Source organism: Leptonychotes weddellii, chromosome 8, assembly GCF_054177405.1.
Source record: "Leptonychotes weddellii isolate Sample4059 chromosome 8, ASM5417740v2, whole genome shotgun sequence".
Taxonomy (NCBI): Eukaryota; Metazoa; Chordata; class Mammalia; order Carnivora; family Phocidae; genus Leptonychotes; species Leptonychotes weddellii.
Window position 1 is genome coordinate 113103394 of NC_138376.1, and position 19471 is coordinate 113122864.

Genomic DNA, 19471 nt, shown 5'->3' on the forward strand with positions numbered 1-19471 from the left:
GTGAGACTTCAGGGCAAAGCAGATAATCAGTAAATGTCGAAAAAAGGAAATAAGTGTTGTAACACCATGTAGTTTTCCCAGCTTAATTCTTTGAAGATTTATTCCAAGAGCCTTGTGGGGTCCAGAGCTCTATATTTCCACCTACTGATCCTAACTCTGCCAACTGGAACAAGACATGTTTTCATCATGAAAAACAAGCTCTCCTTTTGGCATCAGAAAGAGCTGTCCCACTGAGCAGCAGGTCTGACTTTCTTGCAGAAGAGCATGGCAATACTCAGTGTCCATTGAGCCCAGCCAGAGGTCTGGCAAAGCAATAATAGGTGTGGGAAACAGTGTCCTCTTCAGGAGAACTGCCAGTAACACACAGACTACTAAAGTGGGACCCCCATTAAAGTGAAGGCAAATAACTCATCCACAGGGAAAACATGGGCTGGAGGTTCCTTCCTTACAGAAGTACATATCCTTAGACAAGGTAAAAGGTGAAACTAGTCACCAAGGCTTGTTGGGGCATGGAAGAAAGGGAGAGCCTAGTTTAGGGATTTGAAGTAATGACACCATTAAACCAAAAACTGGCTTGATTTTCTCATGGTACCTTGAGAAGCAAGGCTTATAAATTAATAAGAGAAAAAGAAGAAGAAAAGAAGAAGAAGAAGAAGAAGAAGGAGAAGGAGAAAGAGAAGGAGAAGGAGAAGAAGAAGAAAGAAGAAGAAGAAGAAGAAGAAGAAGAAGAAGAAGAAGAAGAAGAAGAAGAAGAAAAAGAAGGAGAAGAAGAAGGAGAAGAAGGAGGAGAAGAAGGAGGAGAAGAAGGAGGAGGAGGGGAGGAGGAGGAGGGGAGGAGGAGGGGAGGAGGAACAAGGAGGAGGAGAGGAAGAAGAAGGGAAGGAGGAGGAGGAGGAAAAGGAACTTAAGAATGAGGATAACAAAAACTGAAAAGGAAAATAATTATAGAATTATGGAGTTGGAAGTAAATTTAGAAGTCATTTAAAATAAGCTATCACCTCGGGTGCCTGGGTGGCTCAGTTGGCTAAGTGTCTGATTTTTGGTTTTGGCTCAGGTCACGATCTCAGGGTTGTGAGAATGAGCCCTGAGTTGGCTCCATGCTCAGCGTGGAGTTTGCTGGAGAATCTCTCCCTCCCCCTCTGCCCCTCCTCCCACTCACATGCTCACTCTTGCAAATAAAATAAAAAATAAAATAAAATAAAATAAGCTATCACCCCATTTAGGACTCTATTTCTTTGTGTCCTTTTCCTCTTCCTGTGTTAGAAAGGGGTAGGTGAGGAATCACTTCTGACTGGGGTGGGGACAGGTAGAGGGGTTGGGGTATAATGCCTATTACCTGCAGTTGTACAAAGAGGGAGCAGATAGCTCCTAAGTTATTTCATTACAGTTATGTTCCCATTTTTGTTGGTGATCATTTTTATTTTATCTGGGAGAGCATCTATATTGACTGGGAGAGCAGTGTCCAAAACAACATTGTTAATCCATGAAGCTAGCCAGAGAACAGAACTAAGACACAATTTCAGAATGAAGGTATTGGAGGGCCAGGAAAACAAGGGGGTAGGAGCAGTGAGGCACCTTAACAGGATGGTAGTCTGAAGGAATTCCAAAACCAGAATCCTGGTGACTGAAATGAGCTTTTAGTGAGAATCATGGAGGCTTATGTGTGTGACCTGTGTTTATTTTAAGGAATGAGATGGATTCAGGTGATTTTTGCCCTCTAATGAAATATTTCCAGGGACTAGGATCTTGCATTTGATAAGGGAAAGTTCTAATCATTAGAAAAGCTTTTGTTTTCCTGAAACAAAGCTTTTCTTTTATTTTACTTTTGCCCAATCAGAGATTTGCCTTCTGGAAAGAGATTGAATAAATTTAGTGCACTATGTACATGACTTCCCTTCAGCCACTTGAAGACTGATTATGCCATTTGTTAGTAGTTTATTCTCCAAGCCAAATAGCTTCACTGCCTTTAACTGTTCTCTTTGTTATTAGGTTCCTAAACTCCTAATCAGGCAATGGTGATATTCCAATTTTGAGTATCCTGTAAAAAAATTTGCATCCAGAACTAGACAATACTGCACGAATACTTTGATTCACTTTAACCATTATTCTAGTATTGCTGCCTAAGATTATGCTAATTTTGTTAGCAGCCTTGCCACATTTTGAGCTCAGGCTTAGCTCGGAGCCAGCTATAATCCATGAGCCATTTTCTTATGAACCACAGGAAATGGATATGAATATACATATCTTATTAGGATGGATTTCCCCAGAAAGAGACCCTGAGAGGAGGATTTGAGTGAAAGTTGTGTACTGGGGAAGTGATCCTTGGAAGCACCAACAGGAATGTGGGGAGGCAAGGCAGTAAATGATAAGCACCCAATAAAGGGTGTGTTACCAGGCAGGTTACCACCATGGGACTCAGTTCTGCTGGAGACTCTGGGAGACAGTGGAGAGCAGGCTTCGTAATGTCCATCATCTCCATGGGGCAAGGATGTGGGGAGCATTTAATCACCAATTCCTGTCCTGGTTGAGGGCTGCTGGGGAGGGAGGGACATGCTAATTCCAGCTACTTCCAATGTGTCTTGTATGCAGACTCCAATCTCCAAAGAAAGGCTTCAGGCAAAGAGTTACAGATCCTGGCAGTTGGAAACCTAAGAGTTGGCCTGTGTGGGGAAGGTGAATGCCAAGAGGGGGCAGGGCACTAAAAATATGTGCTATAGATATGAATATGGAGATAGAAAGATAGATGATAGATAGATAAATAGATGATAGATAGATGATAGACAGATAGATGATAGATAGATGATAGATGATAGATAGATAGATAACGTACACACATGCAGACACAAATACCAGCACAGATAAAGAAAACAAAGAGCTGTACAAGGGAAGATAAAGCTGTGATAAGGGCTTGAAGTGAGAAAGTGTTTCTAACGTCAGCCAAAGAAACCCATCTCCTTATAGCAAGGTAAAGTCACAAAAGAAAATTCAAGTACAACTGTCCTTTAAATAAATTTGATGTTAGCCTCTGGATTATTTCTTCAAAACAACTTCTTAAATTGTGTCATTTTTCTATTAAAAAAGCAATAGAGGGGTGCCTGGGTGGTTCAGTGGGTTAAGCGTCTGCCGTCGGCTCAGTTCATGATCCAGGATCCTGGGATGGAGCCTCACATCAGGCTCCCTGCTCAGCGGGGAGTCTGTTTCTCCCTCTCCCTCTGCCCCTCCACCACTTGTATACTCTCTCTCTCTCAAATAAATAAATAAAATCTTAAAAAAAAAAGCAATAGAATATGTGGTAGAAATTTAGAGAATTGAAAAAAAAATCTATAGTCATGTCATCCAAATATTAACATTACAGACATTTTTTTCTTCTAGTGATTCTCATGCCTATAAGTTTGGTTCTAACAGAGTTAGGATCATCTTTTATTTATAATTTTTTTTCCTGCTTTTTAAATTTTCCATTATGACCTAAGCAAGGATTTCCACTTGATCAGAACTGAGGAAGCACTTGCTCATGGAGTTAGACAAAGTTCCCTATCCCCATGGAATCTGGATCCAGGAACTCTTTGGGGAATAATTTATACCCGGTTCCCAACTGAGAGATTCAAACATGCACCAAGTTCAAATATATAAAGCTTAGCTGATAGATGGGATGGTCCTGTGCAAGCCAGGTTAGGGGGAGAGGCTATAGATGACCTGAAAGGGAAAACAAGTAGTCATGAGAAAAGAGTATGGAATCTGGCCAGGCAAGAATCACCAACAGGGCTTGGGCAGACAGGTGGTGAATAAGCCCCTCAAAGCCTAGTGCACTCAGTGATGGAGGGGCTGTGTGGCTCAATGGCAAGAATGGATCTCTAGAGGTCTAACAAGTTTTCCAGTTACCACTCCCCAAACTCCCCTCCCCACATGTAAAATTTAGAAGAAGCCACAAGAAGGGCAGGGATCTTCCTGTAGGTCAGCAGGAAAAATAAGTGTTGTAGATCACGAGGGTCAGACCCCCATTTTGGTATAGCTGAGCAGTGGGCCAGCCTGGTAAATGGTGCAGATAACATCAATAACAGAGATCAGGAGCAGGGTATACTGAGCTCTAAGCACAGCAAGGGAGAGAGTCTCAAAGGATATTAGAGGTCAAGAGTGGATCAGTGCCTCCATGCTGTCTGTTCAGGCCAGGAATAGATGGGGAGATGGCTATGAAGGGATCATCCGCAGCGACAAGTAACTGCAGGCAACAGCCAAAAAAGAAAAAAAAAAAAGAGAGAGAGAGATTGCAAAGCAACGGCTGAAACAGGAAGGCAGAGGTGCAGGCTCTGTGCAAGTTATAAGAAAGCATATGAAATTATATGTTTTCTCTTCAAAGACTCAACACAATTGGGAAATACCATGTTTTGCCATGTGAGGGCTTAGAGTAAATCATTAAAGTGACCTACTTAATATTCACATGTGAAAAGGATAAAAGCATTTCTTGCTGATATTAACAAAAATACTCCATAAACTTTGTTCTATGGGTATCTTGTAAGTTTTTTAACCACACTTACTGTTAGACACTTAGATTGTTTAAAACTTTTTGAATCCTATAAATAGTGTGAGGAGTTATTCCACACCAAAGATTTGTTCTATATATAATATTTCTATTTTTTTTAAGATTTTATTTATTTATTTACTTGAGAGAGAGAGAGTGTATGTGTGCTCGTGAACACAAGTTGGGGGAAGGGACAGAGGGAGAGGGAGAGAGAGAATCTTAAGCAAGCTCCATGCTGGGCTGGGCTGGGCTGAAGTGGGGCTCAATCTCACAACCCTGAGATCATGACCTGAGCCAAAATCAAGAGTCAGAGGCTTAACTGATTGAGCCACCCGGTGCTCCAATATATATAATATTTCCTTAGTCTGATTTCTAGATTATGTTATCAGTTATTTGATAATAATTATTATTTATTCCCTGAATTTTACATTTACATTTTATGCCACATTTAACTTTGTACTATCCTTTGAGGTAGGGCTTCTTCTCATTTTATAAATGAGAAAACTGAGGCTCAAAAAAAATGAAGTAACGTGCCTAAGATCACAAAACTAGTGGGATGTGGAACTGTAGTACACTCCGTGAGCTCCAAAGCCCATATTCTGAACCACCACACTATGCTGAAAATTATGCTGATACTATTTTTATTTTTATTTATTTATTTTTTAAAAGATTTTATTTATTTATTTGACAGAGAAACACAGCGAGAGAGGGAACACAAGCAGGGGCAGAGGGAGAAGCAGGCTTCCCGCAGAGCAGGGAGCCCGACGTGGGGCTCGATCCCAGGACCCTGGGACCATGACCTGATCCGAAGGCAGATGCTTATCGACTGAGCCACCCAGGTGCTCCGCTGATACTATTTTTAAATAGTACACTGAAAACTTTTCTGTAAGCTCTTGATAACAAACAAGCACACTTGGTCTGAACAGCAACATAATAGAAAATTTATATTGCCTGCTCTAGAAATGTAAGCAGAAAGAGTTAGGGGTCCCCAGAAAAAGAAAGATGAGACTTAGCTTTCAGGACACAAGAGAAGTCAGTTTTAGGTACCCAGCTATTTTCTTTGATCTATGCCCTACTTCCCAGATCTATGCACTTCTTACAGAACTTTCTAGGAGGTGTCAGAATTACAAAGAAATGCAAAAACCTTAGTAGTTAAGGGTTTTAAGGGAACAAAGAAAATGCAAAAACTGAGTCTCTACCAGGCTGGGAAAGAGCCTAAACATAACAGAGATAATAAATCAATGGTAAAACTCCCAGTGCTATATCAAAAGTAAGGAAGGCCCTGAATTATTTAGCTGAGATACTGAGCCCAAGACCCCCACCAATTTATGCAGGCTCTGGCTCTTGGAACATGCCCATAGCCCCTTCTCCCTGTCCGACAGTTACCTCTGCTCCCTACAGAGGGGTACAAGCTTCAGTAACATAACATAGGATACAATACAGGCATGTTTCCTAAGTAAGCCTGTGCAGCTTAATGCCTTCGTTACGTGTGACGACAAAGCTTGCCTTTCTGAATATTCATCCTAGCTCTAAATAAAAAGAACCCACTCATCCTTGCTCAGGGAGTCCTGGACTTGGAAATTATGCTCTGTGATCTCCTTATTTGCTGCAAATAAAGTTTCCTTTGTGACAGTCCAGCGGGTAGTACTCTACCTGTAACTCACCAAAGAGCAGACTCACATCAGTTTCATTACAAAATCACCAGTTGGGAGTTAAGTATGAATTTTCTCCCAAAGGGCTTTTAGATTTCCTACAGTTACAGAAGTTTGCCCTATCCACAAGCAGAATCATCACTGCATATTAACTCACAATGGAAATCTACCAACAGAAAAAAAAATTCTAACTCAAAATCACTGTTTAATTGTAGTAATTTATAAAAACGCTAGAAAACTACTTGAAGTTAAAAAAAAATTTACAGTAATTATTGTATTTGTAAGGTAGCAAATTTTGTCACCCCAAGATATGCCTCTTGGCATACTGATTATTTTAAGCTGGTTATTTTTAAGAAACTGCAAACACAGGAGAAGCTCTGAAAATGAAGTAGAAGTTACCCTTTTGTAAGAAATATTTACATTTATAAGAGAAATTTCCATTTGTAAGAGTGTTGGGGAGGAAAATTTTTTCTCTACCCTTCAAAGTTTTTCTAGCTGGTCCAAGACTCAAACTGACATGAGACATTAACAGGAGAAAATCAAACAAAAGTTCAATAACATGTATACCTTCTGTATACCCGAGAGAAACCCAGGAAAAGTGAGTAACTCCCTGAATGGCCAAAGACATCACCTTAATAACATCTTCAGCCGAAAATAAAAGCAGATACTGGGGCTGGGGAGTCAGTTATGGGAGGTTACCAGGAAAAGCACAGTAAACAAGGGTAAGGTTGTTATGCAGATTTAAGTAGTTGTCTTTTCCATTGATAAGACATTCTAGAGATTTAGAGTCATCCCTCCTCTTCCTTTACAGCAAAGCAGACAGCCTTAAAAATGGAGATTTTCCTAATATATGTAAATGTATCTTTACAAAAGGATAACTTTTACTTGGATTTCAGAGTTTCTCTCGTGTTTGAGGTTTCTTAAAAATGACCAGCTTAAATTAACCAATACGCCAAAGAGGCATTTCTGAGGGTGGCAAAATATGCCCCCTCCCTACATATTCTATGAATGTGTAATTTAATAATTAACATGCCATCCTAAAGTAACATGTTTTCTGGGAATTTCTCAAACGGTCACTTTTTTTTTTTTTAGAAGATCATTATTACTTCTAGAATGTTTACTAAAAGAACTTTAAAAAAAAAATTAAAGAAGGAATGACCCCTCTCCTCAAAAATGTGAAAAATTTCATGAATGGATATAGTGATAGTTAAGTTACTAATAAGTACTGATGTGTGAAACAAAGGAGGAAGAGAAATGAGGAAATTTCCTTACTACTTACACCCCACTGACAAGTACTGAAACAGGGAGTGACATTCCTCTAGGAACTCAGCTGCTTTGATGTTAATACTTTGCTAAGGGCAAAAGGTAATCTTAGGCCTGACCCCCAGGATGCTGTAAATCTACTTTAACATGTAAAAATTCCTTGGAAACTTCCTTTATCTCAACCCCCTCCCTGCTCAAGATATATGTTGGCAATCATCCTCCAAGCATATGACCCACCAATATACATCTGAAGGGTCTCATGACTGAGGGTTTACTAAACAATAATAAATGACATTTTCCTAACAAAAGCTAGTTCCCTCAGGATCCTGGAAACCTTGTTTCCAAAATACCTGAGAGGCTTATGCTATCCCTAAGCCCCTCCCAACTGGAAAGTATATAATGCCCACTCCTTATGACCCCAGTGCAGCTCCTTCTGCCCGCGGGTCCTGTCCCTGTGCTTTAATAAAACCACCGGTTTTGCACTAAAGAAGTCTCAAGAATTCTTTCTTCGCTGTTGGCTTTGAACCCTAACATCTTTCCTACATCAAGTACCACCCAAGGATTACAAGATTGAGAGCAACATTGCTAGGTTATCACTAAAACTTCCTCATGTTAGCTACTTTCTTGAAATAAATTCAGCTGTTATTTTTAATAGATTAAACTCATTCAACAGATTCAGTGTATCTAAATGTCTCTTTCACTGAAGTGGTACATGTGGTTTGGGGGCAGATTGCAATATATTTTAAAGAACCTTGGATTGGAAATTTTTAGCTATACTCAAATTAGCTGTTTGGTTGTGGGTAAATCACTTACCTCCGTTAAGCCCCAGCATTTTTATCTCTAATATAATGAGTTTGGGTGATATAAAATAATAAATGTAATAAACTTATTATGTGTCCCTATGTCCCCAGAATTATATCCTTAATGTTGTTTAATTCTTACAACTGTGTGAAATAGGTGTGAAGTTTGCATTAATCAGGATATGCTAGGTTGTGCTTAGTATCAATAAGGAAGGAAGGAAAGAAGGAAGTGATGTGGGGAACAAAGGCAGAAGGAAATGTAGATAAAATTAAATGTCCTTATAACCTGCAGCCCATTGACAAATCCTTGACGCAGGCAGAGTATAACATTCCTCCAGGAAACTCCCAACTGTCTTAATGTTAATGCTTTGCCAGCGGGAAAAACAACCTTAGCTGGACAGTAGCCAGGCCTCCAGGATCCTGTGAGTCTTCTTTAGCATATGAAAGTCCTTTTGTCTCCCTTTGTCTTTACCTCCCCCAGCTGCAAAGTCTATAACCAGCCACCCCTCACAACCCCAGTGCAGCTCTTTCTGCCCACGGGTCCTGTCCCTGTGCTTTAATAAAACCACCTTTTTGCACCAAAGACGTCTCAAGAATTCTTTCTTGGCTGTAGGCTCCAAACCTCACCACTCCAAACCACCTCGGAAGGAAGGGAGGAAAGGAGGGAGGGAGGGAAAGGAAGAGGAGCGGAGGGGAGGGAGCAAGGAGAAAGAAGAGGAGAAGGGAAGGATGGGAGGGAGGACTGAAATCTTATAACCAAACCAGACCAGAGTTTGTGTGCCTAATGGGCACAGAGCTTTGGCAGTGAAGAAATATAGACTATTGGTGTGGTGCCACCCAGGAGAACAGGGAAATAACGCTCAAAATCCCAAACTGCCCCAGGGTTTACAAGTGAGGGTTTTTAAAGGCAAAAATTAGGGTATCTGGGTGTAGTTGATGTAATTTTGGAATATAGGTGAGGTTTGGTGGGGTGGGGTCCGGAGCTGACAGCCAAGAAAGAATTCTTGAGATGTTTTTGGTGCAAAGAGGTGTTTTATGAAGCCTGGGGACAGACCCCATTGGCAGAAAGAACTGCACTGGGGTTGTGGGGAGCAATTGATTATATACTAAGGGGTTGGGGGAGGTAAGGAAAAAGGGAGGTTTTCAAAAGAACTTTGATATGCTTGAGATACTTGAGGCCTTGCCATTATCAAGTTAAGGTTGCTTTTCCCTCTAGTAAAGCATTAACGTGAAGACAGTTGGGAGCTTCCTGGAAGAATGTCACACATATCCCACCCAGGAGTGGGGGGAGAGAGGGGAGGTTGCAGGGTGTCAGCTTATGCTTTGTCTTCAGCTAGCCTTCTGCTGTCTCATCAGAATGGCATTCAATGATTGGTGGAGAATGAAATCATGTTCTTGACATCTTATCTTCTGTTCTTTGACTCCAGTGTGTCTGGTTGAAAAGGGATCTGTTCCATTCAAAGACTGTAACTCTAAAAAACATCTCTATTCAGTCAGTGAGTTAATAAAACAATATAATGGGCCAATACATCCTGTGATGCCTATCAACAGTGATTTATTACATTTAAGTGACTGTGTAAGTATTCTCTATTATCGACTACAATTATCTTGTACAACACGTGCCTAAAATTCTACCACAGTGATCAATAGTGGCCTACATGCAGTTAACGTATTCTACCTACATTCCATTTTCCCCCAGTAGTGTTCCCAGGAGTCTTCAATCTCAGTACCTTAATAAAATAACACTTACTTCATGCTCACATAAACTCACATTCAGGTTAGGCCACTCTCTTTCATGCCTGCAGCAATCCCAGGTGGGACATGTGGTCTCTAAGTCACCGTGGTAAGGGAAATGTGTGAGCTGGAGGTTTGTGTAAGATGTTTACCTGAGCCAGACTGAGAGTGCATGGCCAGTCACGGGTTCCCTGAAATCCAACTGCAAGGGAGGTGGGGAAATGGAGTCATCCTAATTCCTAAAGCTGTAAAAGGTGAACATGTTTCACTGTCTCTGCCACAGTTCTTATCCTCATTCTATAGGTAAGAAAACTGGGGCTTATATGTACAAGTAGTGTGCCTAAGGCCACACAGCTTGTAAGTGATGACAGAATTCACAGGATCATCAGAATCCAGGGTTTACTTTCCTGATGCTAAACCACCCAAACCTCTAAGTTGTGCACTAAAACTGAGTAGGCAACTAATATCAGCCTTCTGTGACCATCTCAAGTGACCTCAAGGAAGAATCAAAAACAGGAGGAACCAGAAAACTAGTTAAAAAAAAAAGACAAGTCAATGTAGAGGCCGAGGGCAGGCCACCCCAAGATTGGCCACTCTGATATGAAGATTATTTTGAGCTGAAGTTTCTATCAAGAACCTGCAGGCTTAAGAAAAATGTTTGCCTGTCTTTTAACTGCATAGAAGAATCTAAACTGGAGGTATTCCCTAAAATAATAGGTATTACCAGAAATAAATTTTATCTGAGTGACCCATTTGTGTGGCAGGGCACATATCTAATTACCAAACATCTACTCTTCTTACTGCCCTCTGAACTGCATACCGTTCCTCTAAACTCTCAGACCCCTGTCCCCTTCAGGATGACATATACACCTCATTTGCCTGTCTGGAATTTCCATGTCTGTGTGGATTCTCCATCTGTACACTATTAATCAGTTTTCTCCTGTTAATCTGTCTCATGTCAATTTGATTCTTAGTCCAGCTAGAAGGACCCTTAAAGGAGACAGGAATTCTGCCCCCTGACATAAGCAATATTATAAACAATCAGATATGATAGAAACATAATGTATTAAGATGACCTAAGGGTCTTTCTCATGTCTGTGTGGAAATCAGTAAATCTTAATTTTAACAACAGTAATAGATTCAACCTTGTGACTCACAGTATTTGGAAAACTGCTTGCTGGCATGCATACCCCTTTCCCTTTTTGTATATATAATCCCCTATAGCTAAGAAGCTTCGGAGAAGTTCTGCAGAGCAGCCTGATAGTTGCCCGAATTATCGTCCCTAGTAAGACAATAAAGCATTTACTAACCTCCTTTGAGGTTGATTTTCTTTCAGCTGACAACGTCTCTTGTATCTTCAGCATATTCACCACCTCGACTGCACCAGAAAACACAGTACTTGCTGATGTAGGAAAGAATATTAGGGTTCAAAGCCAGTGGCTAAGAAAGAATTCTTGAGACAACTTTGGTGCGAAAGGTGGTTTTATTAAAGCACGGGGACAGGACCTGTGGGCAGAAGGAGCTGCACTGGAGTCATGAGGCGGGGCCCATCATATGCTTTCAAGTTGGGAGGGGGTTAGGGATAGCATAAGTCTCTAAGGAATTTGGAAGCAAGGTTTCCAGGACCTTAAGGGGGGCTAGCTATTATTGGGAAAAAGTCATTTATTACCGTCTAATAAAACCTGAGTCATGAGACCCTTCAGATGTATATCGGTGGTTCATATGCTTGGAGGATGATTGCCAACATGTATCTTGGGGGTAGAGATGAAGGAAGTTTCTCAAGGAATCTTATATGTTAAAGTAGACTTAGACGGTCCTGGGGGGTGGGCTAAGATTAGCTGTGGCCCTTAGCAAAGTCTTAGTATGGAGACCGCTGCGTCACACTGCCTGTTTCAAGGACTTGTCAGTGGGCTGTAAGTAGAAAGGAAATGTAATAATTTTTCTTCTGCCTTTGTTTCCCACATCACTTGCTAGTACAGATTCTTTTGATATGTTTCCTTTTTTTTTTTCAGTTTTTCACTACAATCTGCTTCCACGTAGCCACGTTCACTAGCACATAACACAAACTTATAGCACAGAGTTTTGTGACCAATCATTTTATCAAAATCTAGTGTAATGTTGAAGAGTGCTTCCAGGCCTCCAGGGAAGCTTCTGCCACCCCAAGTAATTAGAGGTGACTCCAAATAACCTTAATCCTTCCATAGTAAGATATTTAATTTACCATAAGCAGTGGTGATGGGGGGGAGGAAGCACCTTTTTGTTTGTTTCTTTGTTTGTTTAAGTAGGTGCCATGCCCAGTGGGGGGCTCAATGCAGGGGTGGGATCAGGGATCCCATGCTTAACTGACTGGGGCACCCAGGACCCCGGGGGGGCGGGGGAAGGCACTTTTATTTATTTATTTATTTATAAATAAAGATTTTATTTATTTGACAGAGAGAAACACAGCGAGAGAGGGAACACAAGCAGGGGGAGTGGGAGAGGGAGAAGCAGGCCTCCAGCGGAGCAGGGAGCCTAATGCGGGGCTCAATCCCAGGACGGTGGGATCAAGACCTGAGCCGAAGGCAGACGCTTAATGACTGAGCCACCCAGGCTCCCCAAGGGAAGGCACTTTTAAATGATTGAAAACATCATTAAAGTTCCTAACATCCTTATAAGTTTTAACCAAATATTAATGTCTCTTCTTACTGCTTAACTTGTTAATAACTAGTTAAAGTACAATGAGCTAGGGAGAGGGTGAAATTCATACATCCATGGGATTACTGCAGAGCCCTAATGATACAATGAATACTTCTCTAGGAGGGAGGACATCTACTCTGAGCAGTTATTGCTCATTCAGACTGGCAATACCTGACTTGATGAAATACAAACCACTTCTTCTATAGAAATAAATACCATTTGTTACTTGATTAGATACAAATTCTTTCTCCTGTAAAGAGCATACCCTAATGGAGAGAATGTTGCAGCCTCCCCAGCAAAAGAAAGGCTCAGAGGTACAAGGCCAAGACCCAGAAATGTGGAAGTGATAAAGGGGCTCTGACCAGGGAGTGACCCACATTAGCAGTGCCTAATGAACCCTATAACTTGACATGACTATCCAAAATACAAGAAGGTTATAATTCATGGCATCATTTATATTCACTTTTTTTCTTTTTTTTTAAAGAGATTTTATTTATTTATTTGACAGAGAGAGAGAGCACAAGTAGGCAGAGTGGTAGACAGAGGGAAAGGGAGAAGCAGACTCCCTGCTGAACAGGGAGCCCAATGTGGGGTTTGATCCCAGGACCCCCAAGATCATGACCTGAGCCAAAGGGAGAAACTTAACAGATTGAGCCACCCAGGCAACCCTATATTCACTTTTCTGATCATGTCCTCTGCTGCACAGATTTTCAGAGAATTCCTACCCATTCTAAGAGAGAGTAAAATACTGATCAAATGATGTTTTGTTTCAGCATGTTCTATCTGCAAAAAGACTGTTAATCCTCATTGCTTCTTTTACCCCCAGGTTTGAATCTATAGGTCTGAGCTCTGAAACCTCAGAGACTATAAATACTATCCACCTTCCCTTTTCTACTCAACTATTCTAAATTTGCCTAAATATAAAGGCTAACCCAACGGGAAAATACGCACTCATGAAAGATTTAGTTTTCCCTGATTATCTTCTTGCTGTTTACCATTTCGGTTGGCATAGGCAGGAAAAACTAAATGACAAATTTAATTTTCACTGGCTCTTCTGCATGTTAAAATAATGATACTGAAGAGCATTATGTATAAAGTACAAAGCTGTTTCACTTTGAATCAAAAGTATCTATATTTCTCTTCTTTACAACCAACATAAATACGAGACAGGTTTTAATTTTATCTCCAAAAATATCTATCAAAAGCTTAAGAAACATCATCTCTGTGTATTGAACATAAAATAAAAATATTTCCAAGCTGATTATACTTAAGCTACCATCTAGAAAGATTTCTAAACCATGATTGAATATTAAAAATGCACTTCATCCCCACTGCCCAAGGTAGAGGAGAGAGAGGACAATCCTTTTCACATTTTGGAAATCATAGGATCACTTCACCATATTGGAAATAAAGCCTGAAATATTGGTGAATTTATTTTTTTAGCAAATACTTTGTCTTTATATTAAAAAATAAAGTTAGAAAGGGGTATCTACGCATATGCCATTGCCTTCTTTGACCATGTAACTGCTCAGAGACTTGTTGCAAGCTCTTCCAAAGATCTTAAATAAAGTACCAATAGCTACTTTGTTGACTCACCTGACCAAGGGCATGAATAAGGTTCTTTTCTTTCCTGAGACCTTTATGTACAAATGGGTATCACAACATTTCACACATCTAGTAGTTTGTTGCTGGGAATCGAATCAGAGGTTGGGATAGGAACCTCACTGTCTCATGATTTTCAACTGTGCTTCCTCCAGCAGAAGTAAACCCTCATTGTTGGAAACAGACAACCAGCATCATCAGGGCCTTTTGAGCCTAAGGTTTTAAATAAAGAAGTTAATAATAAGGAATGTGAAAAATATAGCGATGTCCTTTTTTTTTTTTAAGATTTTATTTATTTATTTGACAGAGAGAGAAAACAAGAGAGGGAACACAAGCAGAGGGAGAGTGAGAGGGAGAAGCAGGCTTCCCGCTGAGCAGGGAGCCCAATGGGGGGCTTGATCCCAGGACCCTGAGATCATGACCTGAGACAAAGGCAGATGCTTAACCAACTGAGCCACCCAGGCGTCCCTTTCTTACCATTTTTAAAGAAGAAATATGCTATGACTGGTGTGTGTGTGTGTGTGTGTGTAAAAGGTAAGACCTGTCCTAGATACTCTTGAAACTACAAAGATGAAAAAGAAAGGAGCCCATAACGACAGGAACCATAATAGACCTGTTAAGTAAGAGGTGTCATTTAATTTATTATTACTTAGTATATTTATTATTTCATTTGATTTTATCCTTCACAATAACCTTATGAGTTTGGGTAGTACTTTTTCTTAGATTTGCAGCCAGATCTTATTCTATAAGCGCATCCTTTTTTCTAAACTAGAATTTCCTCCCCCCAAAATTTATGTATAAAAACAAAATATTAAGAGTATTTTATGTTCAAATGATTTTGTAAACTCCCAGCTAAACAAAATTAAAGATGCTTCCTTATTACAGAACAATTTAGAGCTTTTAAATGCAATATTCGGGGCACCTAGGTGGCTCAGTCAGTTAAGTGTCTGCCTCCAGCTCAGGTCGTGATCCCAGAGTCCTGGGATTGAGCCCCGCATTGGGCTCCCTGCTCAGTGGGAAGCCTGCTTCTCCCTCTTCCACTCCCCCTGCTTGTGTTCCCTCTCTTGCTGTCTCTCTCTCTGTCAAATAAATAAATAAAATCTTTTTAAAAATTGCAATATTCATTGGAAGTCTCTAAGAGAGTGATATGCACACAATGTTGAATCTGGCATCCAGTTCAGATGAAAGAATGACCGCTAAAGGTCATATTGCTCCCAGGCATGCCTGGACTGGCCAAGGAACCTGTAGGAATGCAACCTCAGTAGCTTACATACTGCTCCAAATATACTTCATGAAACTTCTAGCATAAGGAATAAAGATATTTTTCAGATTCCAAGTCTTTCTCAAGAGAGAAAAGACCTGGGCGCCTGGGTGGCTCAGTCGGTTAAGCAGCTGCCTTTGGCTCAGGTCATGATCCCAGGGTCCTGGGATCCAGCCCTGAGTCAGTCTCCCCACTCAATGGGGAGTCTGTTTCTCCCTCTCCATCTGCCCCTCCCCCCTTGGCCCCGCCCCCCTCGTGCTCCCTCTCTCTCTTGCTCTGCTCTCTCTCTCTCAAATAAATAAATAAAATCTTAAAAAAAGGAGAGAGAAAGAGAGAGATAAAAGACCTACAGAGGCAGATGAAGTGGTACCAGAGCACCTGCTAGTATGACCTCATGGTTCTCCCATCAATGGTGTCTACCGTTTCAGAAGACACCTGCCCCAAATTTTGTCCTTAAATATCCTCACTTGCCAGCCATCTGGGAGTTCAGGACTTTGGTGTATTAGCTCCCTGTTCCCCTGGGTGACACCACACCAATAAACTGCCTATTTTTCTTCACTGCAAAAGCTTGGTGTCAGTTTTTATTGGCTTGCTGCACACTGGGTGGACAAACCCTCACTGGGTTCTGTTGCAATGTTAATTCAACTGCCTTGACCATGGAATCCTTTAAGATGACTTATCTTGAGGACACTGTCTGGGGAAAACCTTTTGTAAAGCCCTTCCCCAAAAAGAGTCGAATAAAGGCACAAATACCCAGTTTAAAGGCAGAATGTGGTCTATGTTCTCAGAGAAGTATACATAGAAGCCAAGAAGGTTCAGAGGAGAAAAGAAAATAGCTCCAGCTGCTAGAATAGGCTGCCTGGGAAATGTGACATTTGGACTCTATTATCAGTAACATCAATTTCCTCCCAGGACCCCATACTCCAAAACCAGTGATCAGCAATCTTTGCTGCAATTTGGAATCCCTGGGAAGTTTTACCAAATGCTAATGTATGGTTCCTACTCCAGGCAGTCTGATCTATCTGGTTTGGGATGTGACCTAGGCTTTAGAATTTTTTAATTTCCTCACATGATATAATGAGCAGACAAAGTTGAGACCACAGCTGTTAACCTTGGCAAAATCTGTGACTTGACTTATCCAGAATGAAGTACTGATGCTTTCTCTGCAACAATTCTCATGCCACTCCTAGCTGTTCCCATAGCCAAAAGCCATGAGACAGGTTCTGGATTTTAATCTCATTTATATCTACACTAATATTGCAAATGTTTTCCAGATTTGCTTCCTTCTTTCAGATTTTCTTTCCTGTGGTATATCTAACATTTAAAAAGTAAGGCTACAGAATCATTTCAGACAAGATCAGGCATGTTCAGGGTGGTATGGCCATAGACTATAGAATCATTTCAACATCAGGATAATAGAGTCACTAAGAGCACAGGCTCAGTGTCAGACTACCAGACTTCAAATATATTTACAAACTTAGGTAAGATATCTAACTTTTTAAGCCTCAGTTCCCTCATTTGTAATACCAGGTTAATAATAATACCAACACTTCTTAGGTTGTCCTGGAGATTTTAACAAATTAACTCTGGAAACATGCAGCACAGTGTCTGGCATGTATTTAGGGGTTCAGCACAAGTTGCCCCAAGATGTGTCACTTTGGCATGCAAATTATTTCAAGCTGAAAACAATCAAGGCCCGAAAAACTCAGGAATAAATTTTGACCTTCTCCCTAACTGTCTAAAAAAATTTAGATAGAGGACATGTTCCTGAAAAAGACCTATCATCATAGATAACTACATTATGATATGAACCAGGGGTGGTAGTCAAGGAGGAACTTAGCAAAGTCTGTTTTTTAAAATTCCTCTCTGTGTCCCATTGTTTCTTGAGGGCCCAGCAAACATCCGTTTACCAAGTGTTTACTCTTCCCATTCTTCCTGTGAATTGCCTTCATTCCCTCTGAAGCCCCCAACACTTACTCCCTTTCTCCTTAGTTCAGGATGACATATATACCTTGTTTTTCCTGTCTTTGGAATCTCTCATGTTTATGTGGATTGCCTGTACATATTAATTCAATTTGATTTTCTACTGTTAATCTGTCTCAGGCCAATTTGATTCTTAGACCATCCAGAAGAACTTTAGAGGATAGAGAAAAAATTTCCCTCCCCAACAGCATTCATTAAATGTTAGCTGTCATCATCATCATTTTATCACTTTTTCAATTACCTCACTAAAACTGTCTAGAAGTTAGAGAAAGCTTGTTAGGAGCCTGTTAGGAGCTGGAATCTCGGGTTTTATTTCAGACCTGTATTTTCAAGGTGACTTGTATGTTCATTCAGGTTGGAGAGGCAATGCTTTGGTTCAGTGGTTCTCAGCTTTGCTACAGATTAGAATCAACTGAAGCACTTTTTAAAAGTCCACCCCAGACCAATTAAATCAGCATTTCTGGGGCTGAAACCCAGGCATCAGTATTTTTAGTGTCATGGGTGATTCCAGCGTGTAGCTAAAGTTGAGAAACTATGGTTTAGCTCTAGAGATTACCAATGGCACCCAAAGTCCTATTTCTCTCTCTTTCCTCTCTCTCACTCTCTTCCTCCCCCCTTCCTCTCTCCCTTTCTTTTTCTGTTTCCTCTCTGTCTGCTCTTCTACTTCAGCCAGGTTCTATTTTCGTTTCCAAATTTATATGCTTATTCTTTCCTCAACCTATGTTCAGATTCTGAACTATAACTTGATAGTTGATAACCCCCTTATCTGACAGAGGATAAGCTGGTATTCCAAACTCATTAACCCTTTGCCACGTCCTAGATGAGTCCCCACATCTGTGATTACTTTAATTCAGCCTCATCAACACCACCTGCTGATTTGATATCCTTTACACTCTAAACTGTTAAAGAGAAGTGTCTATATCTATTTTTACTTCAAGTAGGTGAACATTTCTAGTCACAAAAGCAAACAAACCTTTATTTGAAAAAAAAAAAATGTCCAGAACATATTACCAAGAGGACAAGAGGATAGATTGTAACACCTATTTTTTTTTATACCTTTCAGACTTTTTTTTTTTAAAGATTTTATTTATTTATTTGACAGAGAGATAGAGAGCACAAGTAGGCAGAGAGGTAGGCAGAGGGAGAGGGAGAAGCAGGCTCCCCGCCGAGCAGGGTGCCCAACAGAGGACTCAATCCCAAGACCCTGGGATCATGACCTGAGCTGAAGGCAGCTGCTTAACCAACTGAGCCACCCAGGTGCCCCAATATACCTTTCAGACTTCTTTTACTTTCATGATCCCATGTGATTCTCACAACATGCTTTTTATTTTTTATTTTTATTTTTTTAAAGATTTTATTTATTTATTTGACAGAGAGAGACACAGTGAGAACAAGAACACAAGCAGGGGGAGCAGGAGAGGGAGAAGTGGGCTTCCCGATGAGCAGGGAGCTCGATGCGGGGCTTGATCCCAGGACCCTGGGATCATGACCTGAGCCAAAGGCAGATGCTTAATGAATGAGCCCCCGGGCACCCCCACAACACACTACTTAAAGTATTCTCAACCTATCTTGTACTCAAAGTGATGTTCAGAGGATTTAAGTGACTTGCCCATGTCTGCAGAGCTAATGAGAGGCCAAGCCAGGTCTTAAACACTTACCTTCTCATATATCTAAGACTGTATCTCTTACACCATGCTCCAAGTCAGAAGTTCCAAAATGTGATTGCTCATACTCTATGTCAGGTAGTGCCAGCTAATGAAAATAAAGTGGAACACTGTGAACCTGTGCTTGTCTCTATCTTTGTCTAATTATGCTAGGATGCCTAGCAAAACCTGCTTCTGTGCCTTACACACTCTGTATTAAACAAGAAATAGAGATCTGGAACTCTGACTCTATTTTTCTTCAGTTTATTCATTCAAAAATTTACTAGTCCCTGGTCAAGCTTCTGTACAAAACCACTACATTATTTGCCTGGATAATGGGT